General features: G+C 32.1%; 1 protein-coding gene across 2 annotated transcripts in view; it reads right to left on the minus strand.

Moving 5' to 3' along the window:
* The window catches only part of Unc-76 (fasciculation and elongation protein Unc-76), a 45608-nt gene that overhangs the window by 16016 nt on the left and 16848 nt on the right, over window positions 1-12744 (minus strand). Inside the window, exon 1 of one of the 2 annotated variants that reach the window (XM_088206164.1) lies at window positions 3600-3634. The exons of the other annotated variant lie outside the window; for it this stretch is intronic. The gene's annotated coding sequence lies outside the window, so the exon portion shown is untranslated. Of the gene's footprint in view, window positions 1-3599; window positions 3635-12744 lie in introns of those variants that run through there. 2 annotated transcript variants of the gene reach the window in all.

The raw sequence follows: 12744 nt of genomic DNA on the forward strand, positions 1-12744 counted from the left end.
AATTACGGCATGAAGGGAGTCTGCGGCGATCGCGATTAGATGCATAAATAACATAGCAATAGACCATACATCATAAATTTTACACACGTGTCAAAACACCATTCGGCGTTAAATGACGTGTCGTTACTAGAACGTGCTCTTTTTAAATTCGGACAAATTACATAATAACGCTCGAGGTGAACGTACCGTAGAGTAAGGATTATACAGTTTTTCTGGCATTGTTCTCTGATTATGCATATAATTCTCATAGACATTGACGAAATTGATAATCGTGCGTGTGTGGGAAGTCTTAGGAGGAACGATTACGATGACATAATAAACGCCCAGAGTGACAGATAGGATAAGACGCCTCGTAAATAATGATATATCATTTAGGATGACAGGATATGTATAACTAATTTAATTTATATTTTACGAGGAACACTGTCAAGGAGTTGAAATTGAAATTTATATCCAAAACCATCTGGTTCGTGGATCATGTTACGCAATTGTGAAATAAGATATTTTTTAAATAAAAGGATAGAATCAAACAACCATGCGTGCTATCTAACCACCTTCCAAAATTTATCAGATAAAACTTTACATAAATCTCAGGCGGTTTAGTTTTGTTGAAAATGAAGCATCGTTAACTACATTCACTTGAGTACAAACAGTTAAGAGCCGAACAATAGAAAATTGATGAACAAACACAATGGAATTGATTGAATATAGATAGTTGCATAACAGATGGTAAACGTCCTATATTTATAGTTCTAGTATTTTTGATTGAATAAATACATGTAAATAATGAGTAATGTTTATTTTTATATATATAAATAAACATTTAACTAAAATATTGTGTTATGATTTGATACCAATATATAAAAAATATATTGAAATAAATAAAAAAAATTATATATATTATAATTTGGTAAAGTTTTTAATAAATATGAAATGAAACGACGCACCAGGGTGTCGTCTAAGCTGATAAAAATGTCAGGTTTATATCCTACGTCCAAGTTTGGGATTAAATGGCGTTTTGGACATTAAAGTGTAACCGAGTTAAAAGGATTAAAACGACCCTTTCTCATTAGTCAGTTATAAGCATAAATGTTATCATAGATTTATCATATATTATTAATGTTTCACTAACTTTGTACCTTAGTACATTTTCAATGTGATTATTTATTTATTTTATTAATTTAATTGCAGTAGTACTAACCAATCATTTTATTATGAATAAAAGTATCTTGACTTCACTGAAAGTTTGAGAGTTGAATACGTTCAAGGTAGTAATAATCTTAAAATCAGGTTAACCAAGTTTTCACTAAATGTACTCAAGAGTCACGGTCAAGGAAATACGCGAATTAAGAACATATATGGATATATTTTGTAAGATTGAATACGTAGTAATCAAACCAGAAAATTTCCACAGAGAGATAATTGGCGTAGTACGGTTTAATATAAGGTTTTATAGTCGACTATAGTGAAGGATTAAGACCCGAAAGACCTGTGCCAGATACCGTTATATGTGGAATAGGAGTCTTCTTAAAAAAATGCTTTAAACTATAGGACAGTTCATTACTCATTATATTATTTTTTTTTAGTACTACCCAATAATTTTATTATGAATAAATATACGTCCAATATAATTATTATTTTTAAAATAGGTTATAAAATACATATGCAAACAAGAACACGATGGACGTGGCATAGAATAAAAAAGATGTAACCCTTAACGTAACGAGCGCAAAAAAAATGATTTCCACTGCAACGGTGACGGCATGATTTTATTGCTTTTGACGTGGAATTTTAACTTCTAATAAGGGATTTTTAACTTCTGTTTTTTGCGCCCTACTATTGACCAAAATTCAGTTTGAATATACTCTAACCAACACTCATATATCAGAAGTCCGTAGTGATAACGGTAAGGATAACTAATATATTTTTAAAACATACGGTGTTATCCAAATGCAGACAAACTATGGAGCAATATGCGATATTCGACATCTGTTTGTACTTCTTCTGCTAATTTCCCCCTGAGAGATGAGTTGGCTTAGTTCGTATGTTAGATTTAACCTAATAAAAGTTTTAAAACTGTAGTTAGTTTCAGATTAGGTTAGGGTTTGAACAGCAAATGAACGTTTCGCAACTGTCAAATTGAGTTTCATAGTGTTTCATATTTAAATTATATTTTCTTTATTAGAAATATATATTTACCGGTGAAAATGTATTTGAGCTTTACTAGTGAAAATAATACTTTACTAAAGAATACAAATTCACTGTAACATTTATACATCGCATGTAAAGTATGTAAATGCCTACATTTTTAAGTTGAAATCATATAATTTTACTGACACCTGCCAGATCTACCGGTGGAAATGAATTCCAATTTGATTTCAATGAAGTTTTATTTTATTTTTTAGATTAAATTAAGACCATCGTGGCCTAACAGGTTACCCCAATGCGCCACGATGGTCGAAAACATGTCATATTTTAAAAATTATTTTCGGGATAGATTCGAGACCGTTTTTTTAGATAACCCGAGAATTTCTGGTCTAAAATCAGGGACGTTATTTCAGCTTTTTAAAATGTTTATATTTCATTAGGATTCATAGTATTTAAATAAATAACATGCATTTTTTTTCTTGATAAGGGGATAAATATCTCACCTGCTTTTTAAAAAAAGTCGAACACATGAGCAATTAAAATATATCTCAACGAAAAAGCCCGGCCTTAACAAATATTATCGAATACTAAATGGTTTTGGAAATTAGCCTTTCCTGCAAAGAACATATGATTTTTTAACAAATTTACTTTAAAACTACAAATAAAAACAGTGCTTATATATGAAACATACAAAAATTACGTTTTTTTAAGCTCACTTTAATTTTGCTTTCTGTCTTACTGAGCCTAAAATATGGCGTTTTACAAAATATGCATACTATGTTTTGTAGTGATACCTCGACTTACGAACTTAATGTGTTTCCGACTATGTTCGTATCTCGAAGCCCAATTTCTCATTGCATTTTATTGAATAAATAAACACGGAAATAGATATAAAAAAACTATATATACATATCACTCTTTGCGTCGTATAAATGTGACTTAATAACAACAGACACCGCTCAAATTAATATTTTCAGTGCGCGCGCAAGCGAAGTAAATCGCGGTTCGTGTCTCGAATTTAGGTTCGTATGTAGAGGTCAAAGTGAGACAATGAAAATCATTATATATCATATGTATAGTAATATATATATAAAGGATTTTGGTTGTGGCTTTGTTGAAAAACTACTATTTTCACTAAGACTTAATTTGGTACATTAAATAGAGATGGTTAAAAATACACAACCAGTTTCAGAACGTATACAAACATTGATCACTGAAATCTCTCTTCTTATGTAGACAATCGAGGGACATTTGTCTTGGAAGAAAAGAAGCAGAAGGCATGACGGGAAGAACGACAGGTGGTTTCAGTGCCGCATTTACATAAATGATTCACAATGGTGCATAACAATGGTGCAGAACCGTGCACTTGTTAATAGTACGTCACGGGTCGTTTTCTTACCGTCCAATTTGTACAAATCACGACAGGATATACAGAAAAAAAGCATACATACATACGATATGAGGCGTGCAAATCGTCCAAGCGCAGTGAAAATGAAACAAAGACTGATCGCACATATGCAAAATCTAGACAATACTGCCCACTCGAATAGCCGTTTAGGGATTTGAGAGACAGGCATGAAAAAAATCCAAGGTTCTCAGGTAAGATGCTTTGGGATAGGCACCTGCTATAGTTCTGTTGCACCTGTCGTCTGGACGCAGGTCGGCAAAAAATAGGGCTTTCAATTCCTAAGCCGCCTAAAGTGTCGAAAATAACCGTTTTTACGCTTCTTAAAACCAATTAGAGTCGCATTGATAGAATTGGTTATACGACCGATTTGATTGGTGAGAGCGCTAGCGTCAATTAAAAGGGGACTGGTAGCAAATGGAAGTATTCCAAGACCGCAGTAAGTATTCTTAGACGCGATCCTGAAATATGAATGGTGGAGATGTGATGCGCTTGTTTTTTGGTGTTCAGCGTGCCAATGGCCTGGAATAACTCGAGTTACTGTCCTGCGTGGACACATCCAAATGTATGTAGCGACTGTCCATGTTTGACAGCTATGACCGCGATTGTTGACGGTGATTGTGCAAGCGCAGAATAATATGGATCGGGCTGGACGAGCTCAGACGTCGATAACCATATGTGGCGACGGTGATTGGCTGTGAGCAAAAATGCCGATCGTCTTGACCCTTGGTGGTTCTCAAACGGCAATAAAATACATATTGTTGAGTATAGCGAATGATTTTTCCGCGTTGTTACACAACTATTTTATAGCTACGTATATTACATAATATAGTAGAATTTTTATGATCGATTAAACTAACAGTCGATGTTTTTATAAGGCAATGAAAGTGCTCCTTCACATTCTAAACACGCTTGTCTTTCATTAGAATTTTTTTATATAATAGTTTCATGTGGAAATGTTCAATGTTTGATCCTGTACACGTTCAAAGAACAATTCTTGTTTATTTAAAGATCAGTGTCCATAAATTTAGCCGCCCAAAAATACATCCTTGTTTACATAACATTGACTCGTACATTCCCCGAGCGTATGCTTTTAAAGCTTAACTGTGATGTATCGTTCAATGACAGCCAAATTGCTAGGGATCTTTATTTTGGAAACGCCAAGGATAGAAAAAGTGGTAAAAAAGACGTTCACCTCAAGTCTAAACCCACACGTTTGCCATTACAATTAACACTTTCGTAGTGCTATGGACTCGTTTAGAGACGCCGCACTTCCAAATTATCCAAAGCGAATGGATTCATTGAATAAACGGCGTGTAATAGCGGCAGTTACACGCCCAACTTTTTAAATTTACGTTAGAAAACTTTCAGATTGGAAAAATGTGCTTGAGTAAGGTCGGGAGTTTCCTATCGATCTGCCAGTCTACCACACACATTGTCTTCGCATGAGTAAGAAACTAGGTCATCAGACAAAGCCGACAGTCGGGAATTTTAGACTCCGAAATATCTTTTGCGTAATACTTAAGTGTCCGGTCTAATGGACACTGCGACGTTTGCTGATGAATGTGAAGATTTTAAGATATACTTGATAAGCGCGATTGTGAGTGGCATTGAGTTTGAGGTCGTCTTTGAAATAAACAGCCTCTTGTTTACAGTGAACTCCTACGCCGTCGAGTAAACAATGTTCGTAACAGGCTACTTGTGAATGCGCCATGACATGTCACCAAATTAGTGAACGCAAATTTGTTCACACATGGTCGGTCGTGATTGGGTTACAGTCAATCAACGAGGACCCACGCGTTCCAATAACAAAATGTCAAAGTAGAATTCAACCATATGTGTCATTCCTTGACTTTTATCTTGTAAGTAATATTTTTTTAATAAAGTTTTCACACTCATAAATTAATAATTGTTTTTTATGCATAGATTTGAAACTGTTATTACATATATGGACGTATGTAGATACTTGTTGCTGTGCAGATTTAAATTAATACTTGAAACAATGCCATTAAAAAATCTGCTAAAGGCTAAGCTTTTGCTTTAAAAAGCTTCAAACACATAAAAAAATACTATTGGCCTCACATCGTATAAGCATTATTTGTAATTAGCAGAAAGTCACACAACGTGGGGCCACTTTGAAAGTTAAGTTTTATCAAAAGCAGTGATTGGAGATGGAGCTAAACACTAACGCGATTAGTTTCCAATTAGCTTTTGCTCCCATTCGAGCAAGCATCCTCGAAAAACCAATATAAAGAATGAGATAGCTAACATACGAGGGACCAAAGACCTGAACTTTTTTAGAACATCAATAGTTGTCAGTGTCCATATTAATTTGAATACAATCAACACATATGCATATAATTGTGGAGAAAATGCGTTTTGACTAAGCATTCGTATCGTTTTTTTAGTTCAATCATTAACTACAGAATTCATTTTAATTTAGAATGGCAAAAAAGTCTAGAACTAAAAATATGATTTGTTGCAGAGAATTATTCATGGGGTGTTCACTGTTCTGACCAGTTCAACAGTTACATGAACAACTTGTTATAACTATAACATTGGCAGATATATTGTAATTTTACGAAATAAAATAATTATCAACTGATAATTATTTTATTTCGTAAAATTAGAATATATCTGCCAATCTCCCGGCATTAGTTATACAACCAGATAAAGTATAAGTGCATGGAATACTATTTATACACTTTAAAGGAACAAAAATTTGACCTTTCAATAAGCTTTTGACTTTTTGTAACAGTCAAAAATGACATTTGATTTGAAGCGCTACTATCTCATTATCTTAATGCATGCATTCGGCAGATAATTTGCCTAATTCATGAATGAAGTAGCGGGCTTGCACTTTTCATGAATTAAGCATTTCACGCAATAAGCGATTTCACCGATTCTGTGTAGCATATACATACTTGTAACTTATAATAAAGAAGAAAATATGTTATTTATCCGTTGAAAAAATAATGGAGAATACAAAAATGTACATCTATTAGCAATATAAAATAAAATATTTATTATTTTACTCGTGGATAATTTCGAGCGTTACACAAGGATTACAGTGTTTATATATGGAAATAAAAGGGTATGTTTAAATTTCCATACGTGAATGTTACTTGCAAACGCACATACTTTTTAATCTACCGCAGTAATTTGACAGGCGTAAGACCAATGCTTTACAACAGAGTAAAGCAATCAACACAAACTATACACCTACAAGTAAGTATTGACCACCGAATCAGTGACGTCTATATAATGAATTATACACTGTTATGCATGCACTACACTCTCTGGAAGTTGTCTGAACCGAAGTTACAACTGAAGTCGGCCGAAACCTACGACTTCGAGTAAGCGACCACGCTGTCGCAAATTTCATATGCCGTCCGGGCGGCGGCTTCTGTCACGTACAGCCGGCATATTTTTGCGCGCGATCGAAAATGTGCCAAATAATCGCAATTTTTAAATTGTCATATTAATAAAATTACGCTACTGATAATTATAAAAGTTTGTGTGGGCACTCACCAATACAGTGAAAACTTTTCGATCGTAAATATTCAATTTACGCAAAATCTTTGTCGGTTTTTGCAAAATGCCACAAGGCATAAAAATGATACTTCAGAATACGAACACTACATCTGTGACTATCCTAGAATTTGTCGCCATCGATTCTAAATAAGAATTCGTTATGGTGTGACATACATATAAACCGATCTAGGAAAATACATAAGGATATTTGAAACGATTTTTTTTAACAAAATCAAGTACCACTAATTATTTTTTGATTATTTAATTTTATATGAAAAAAAATATAATAACGATATCTGTTAGAAAAATATACTATCAAAAATATAATTAACCCCTTTTGGTGCCCTAAAATATTCAAAGATGTCAGTGAGGGTTTGTTGAAGTCCTCGATAAGCATGTGGTATTATAACTTAACCACGTGACCACGATGCAGCGCCCGACATGCGTGTTAACCATAGGACGCCTACGCGCATACTGAAATTGAACCGAGTTACTCGTTCTATCTCAGTTTGCGAAACACCATATTATTATCTCTTTCACTCTCGTCACTTAACACGCGAGAGAGCGAAAGGAGAAGTATCTCACAGCTCGCGCTCGAAAGAGCAGCTGCGACTTCGGTTCTTTTGCCGACAATGTTCGGAAGTCGACTGAATTACCCCCACTTTACCTCCCGTTCTCGGTAACCTCGGACAACTTCCGAGAGATTTTAGAGCGGGCAGAACCAAACTCGACCGAAGTAACCAACTATATTCTCCGTTCTTGGCCAACCTTGGCCAACTTCTAGAGAGTGTAGTGTAGGCATTATCTAATATATTATATTTTACAATCAATAGATGGCAATTTGCAGTTTTTTAAAAATAGTGCATTTTTAAAAATGCGGGTTTTTTAAATGCCCCTACATGCTCCCCCACTAATGTTATATCTGTTACTAATGTATAAAACATGTTGCGATGATTTGTATCGAATGCGAAGAAGAAATTTATCTTACTGAATTAAGTTTTTTTTAAGCCTTTTAAAGTCTCTTGTTTTAATGTATAATTAAAAGTTTATATAATATACAGAAAGTTTTAATTATAAACTAAAATTGAAAAAAATCACTATGAATCGCATGTTAATTTATAAAAATAAACGTGTAATTAAAAACCACAAAGAAACAATGGTAAAAACAGTAACTTTCCCACCTATATGCCATCCTTCTAAAGAATCCGAACAATACAATATTATTAACCACACAACACAATCCATATTAATTCCGACATTTCTAACACATCGATCATTTAGAACGCAATCTTTGAAATATAAAAAAAATCGCACATATCGCATTAGCGTATTTCCCATGCGTTTATCCATAACAATAGATTTGTTTCTCTTCTGCGAAGCGAAATGAGTTGGAAATCGAATAAACGACGAGAAAATTAATTTAAAGCAAGCCGCGATAAGGAGATGATTGATTTCTCGCTCGGGCCAGTTTCTTAATGGGCTAATGAGAACCGCGATTGGTTCTGCTAAACCGATGCCAGAACTGTTTGAGCCATCTGAAACTTAATTGATTTACCGGAGACGGCGGAATCTCTTCTCATTGTTGGAAGATTTATATACGCCGCGGCTCGAGGGATTTAATGGCAATATGTTTGAGAATCTTTCGGAGAAGTTTTTAAGCTTGACAGATCGATTGGAACGAATTTAACGGGTTTCAAAAGGCAACGCTGTAACATGTGAAGCACGCTCTTTCGCTTTGAGGCAAAAAGAAAAGAACGAGAGTAGAATGGAAAAAAGAAAGGCAAAGGTGACTTATGGAGGCAGAGAAGTTAATGATCTGCATTTTGATTTTTGTACTGCGTCTTTTTTATTATTATTTAGTCATAGTGATTCGAAACATGTGATACAGATTGATGAGTGTTGAAAATAACTGACCGCGTTGCTCGACGATCGGATCCTTATCATGCTAATTAATATACAAGAGAAGCACTTGCTAGACTACTTTTAAATGCAACACCAATAATATTAACCAATTAACAACAGTCTGCCATATTTATTTATTGTGTGGGTATCAACATTGGCGCTGAGATAACATTGAAACTCTAAACCAGCGCCAATCATGACCCCGTGCCATTTATCTTCGAACTTCAGATCAGCTGAGTCTGTTTGGCGCAGTCGGACCAGGCCATGTGTTCGGTTGACTATACACATGGTATGACGTCAAGAATTAAACTACAGATGTGGGTCTGGGCGAAGCGTCAGGCGCGAAATGAGGAACTTCTGGGATGACAATGTCGACGCAGGAAGTGTCGAGCGGAGCAGGAAATAACGCCCACGTGACCAGGCAGATAAGATCGATCTCGTTTCGAAAGCTCCAGTTGCGAAAGTATGCAAACATATGATGACATCACAGATTCACGTCAAAAGGTCAAAATAATTGCTGCTCTCGCAATTGCTCGTCGGCCGAATGAGGCATATCCTTTCTGGGAGTCTGCGGAGAATCAAAACTGGAGATCGACGGAGACAAAAGCGCGATGAGTCAGAAAATGCAGCGTGAGGTCAATTCAATCTAAAGTTGTTTATTAGTGGATGGATGTCAACGATTTGATGCTTCATATTACTAGTATCGAAGAATCGAACGATATGCAGCTCTGCAAGTTATCGTTATCTATTATTATTTACCTATATGAAACGATAATCCGATAGAACGTGAAATCAAGTGTTTATTAAAACTCATGCCAATTCTTATCTAAAAGACAATTCAGCAGTAAACGAAAAATTGCATGAGTGACAAAATTTGTTATCAAAATATTTTTTTACTTGTAGTGATTTGTAGTGATTTAATTGTTTAAATTTTAAATAACAAGTTAGATTGCCCTGAATTATTAAATGTAATTCATATTAATGTTGTATTAAACAAATTATATAATCTGTAACTATGATTCATCTTTACATCATTGCAATGAAATTAGTACAACTAATTAATAATTTACTTTTTAGAATATTTTTTTTCTCATCAACGTCATACAAATAATATTGCATATTTGAGCTACCCATTATCAGCTTTAAAAGCACTTGCATTAAAACTCTGGACAAAGGATATGGTCGGTGGCCAAATATATTCGCAAAACAAGTGCATTAAAATAGGTAGCAAAATGAATGAAGAAGAAAGGACAAAATCTTCAAAATAAATATCTAGCAAGGTGCCTAAGATAGTTCGATATGATCGACTAGATCAGGAACTCAAAATTCAATAAGTCTATTAATTTCTTACAATATTTTTTTTTATTGTAAAAATTAAAATTTAATTATTAATTCATGTATTTTTTTATTTATCCTATAAAAAATTACGGAATACGCTCAGCTGTTTTTGGAGAATTTTTGTGTTCATGCATGACAAACAAATGATAAATTTGTAGTTGAGAATTTTGAATGGCCCGTGGATGATTTTATAAATATCCAAATAGCCTTCCAATTTTGGAACATCTAAATACAAATGTAAAATATATTTAATGTTTGTATATATATATATATATATATATATATATATATATATATATATATATATATATATATATATATATATATATATATATATATATATATATATATATATATATATATATATATATATATATATATATATATATATATATATATATATATATATATATATATATATATATATATATATATATATATATATATATATATATATATATATATATATATATATATATATATATATATATATATATATATATATATATATATATATATATATATATATATATATATATATATATATATATATATATATATATATATATATATATATATATATATATATATATATATATATATATATATATATATATATATATATATATATATATATATATATATATATATATATATATATATATATATATATATATATATATATATATATATATATTAAATTATCCTTAATCGAGCAAAAATGGGTTAAAATAGATAGCAAAGCTCTGATTATACTAATCTATAGAACAACGACAACACCAAATTTTACCGATTTTTAAAGCATAACAAGATATTTATGATACAGCTATCAATAATCTGGTTCCACCTCGAATAATCGAAATTAGCCAGACAATCCATAGGACATTGAACTTATACTATCAAGGGTTTATTACCCATAGCACAGATCACTGCTATACTGAATCAATTATTTTAGGAACATTCTACAGATATTTCAGTCAGATATTAAAAGTTTCTGTTAGCTGCAAATCGAAAAAACCAGTTTATTTGTCGGGATCATTGCTACTAAATTCGTCTAAATCATTTGCAGTTTTTTCTCGTGGACATGAAACAAACGATCACATATCTGAGCGGAAATCCTATACACGGTATCTATTAACAGTTTCAAAAAATCGAAAACAGTTTTTTTTAATAAATTAAAAACAGATTAACTGGTTTTAACTGTTCTCGAAAACTTAAAAAAAATTAATTAAAAGCACGAAAAATATGTATTTTTGAGAATACACATAAAAACATTGTTTTTTAAAAAAAAAAATATTTGCATTATAAATTGTGAAAATCTTGATATAAAAAACAATATAGTGGACAAAAACAAATTTATTGACAAGAAAAATGCAATATTATTTTATATATAACCAAAATTTAGAGGAAATATATTCAAAATATTATAATACAAAAATAATTAAACGACATTAAATTTGGAAAAGATACGTATCGCATTTTAAAAAGACTATAATGTGCATCGAACTTTAAATATTTGTAACGCTAAAACACGTTCGCTTGCGGTTGGTGCTGGTTTTAGGAATTGTATAATTTTTCGAGATTTATGATACACTGTTTAGCATATTAACATAATTTAAAATCTTTTTGTAGTAACGCCTTTCACTTCTGAAAGTCATAATGGATGACTTTTATACATATCCATAATTAAGTAATATTTTTCTGAGTTGAGGCAATGAGACAAAATATCTTATCGTTTAGGTCTTTTTTGATCGATTTTGTACTTTATTTAAAATTTTGGAAAAAAAATATTTTTTACTTAATTTAAAAATAATCGTAGAAAACCGGTTAACCGAGTCAATTTTCGTTTTTTTTAAATTACGAAAAAACATTAAAACAAGCATTAAAGCATGAATTATATAATCTATAGAACGACAACTTTGGCAAATTTCACCGATTTTTGAATCACTTATTAGTCTAGTTCCGCCCCGAATAATCGAGTTTAGCCATACGAACTAGAGCTGGAAGAGACATTGAACTTCTACAAATTACTATGCTTAAACACGGATGTACTGAATAAATTATTTCGTAATCTTTCTACAGACATTTCAGTCAGAGATTAAAAGTAATATAAATAAATATAAACTTTGTACATATTATCCATTAAAAATATATATTTATCGCAATCGTTGCGATGAAATTTGATAAATGTTTTCAAGTAATAGCTTTATCTAGTTGTTTTCTCACCGATGTGATACAAACGATCGTATATCAGAGCAGACATATATTAACAGTTTTAAAAGTACACTAAAACAAGCACCGAAGCCCGGATTATACAATCTATAGAAAGACAACGTTTTCAAATTTATTGATTTTCAAATCACTGTTACGCAGGTATGCCAAAACACGGCTTTTAAGAAAACAGTTTCAATAAAAAA

This window comes from Plectrocnemia conspersa, unplaced genomic scaffold (assembly GCF_051122295.1).
Source record: "Plectrocnemia conspersa isolate PC_06_02 unplaced genomic scaffold, ASM5112229v1 ptg000002l, whole genome shotgun sequence".
Lineage (NCBI taxonomy): Eukaryota > Metazoa > Arthropoda > Insecta > Trichoptera > Polycentropodidae > Plectrocnemia > Plectrocnemia conspersa.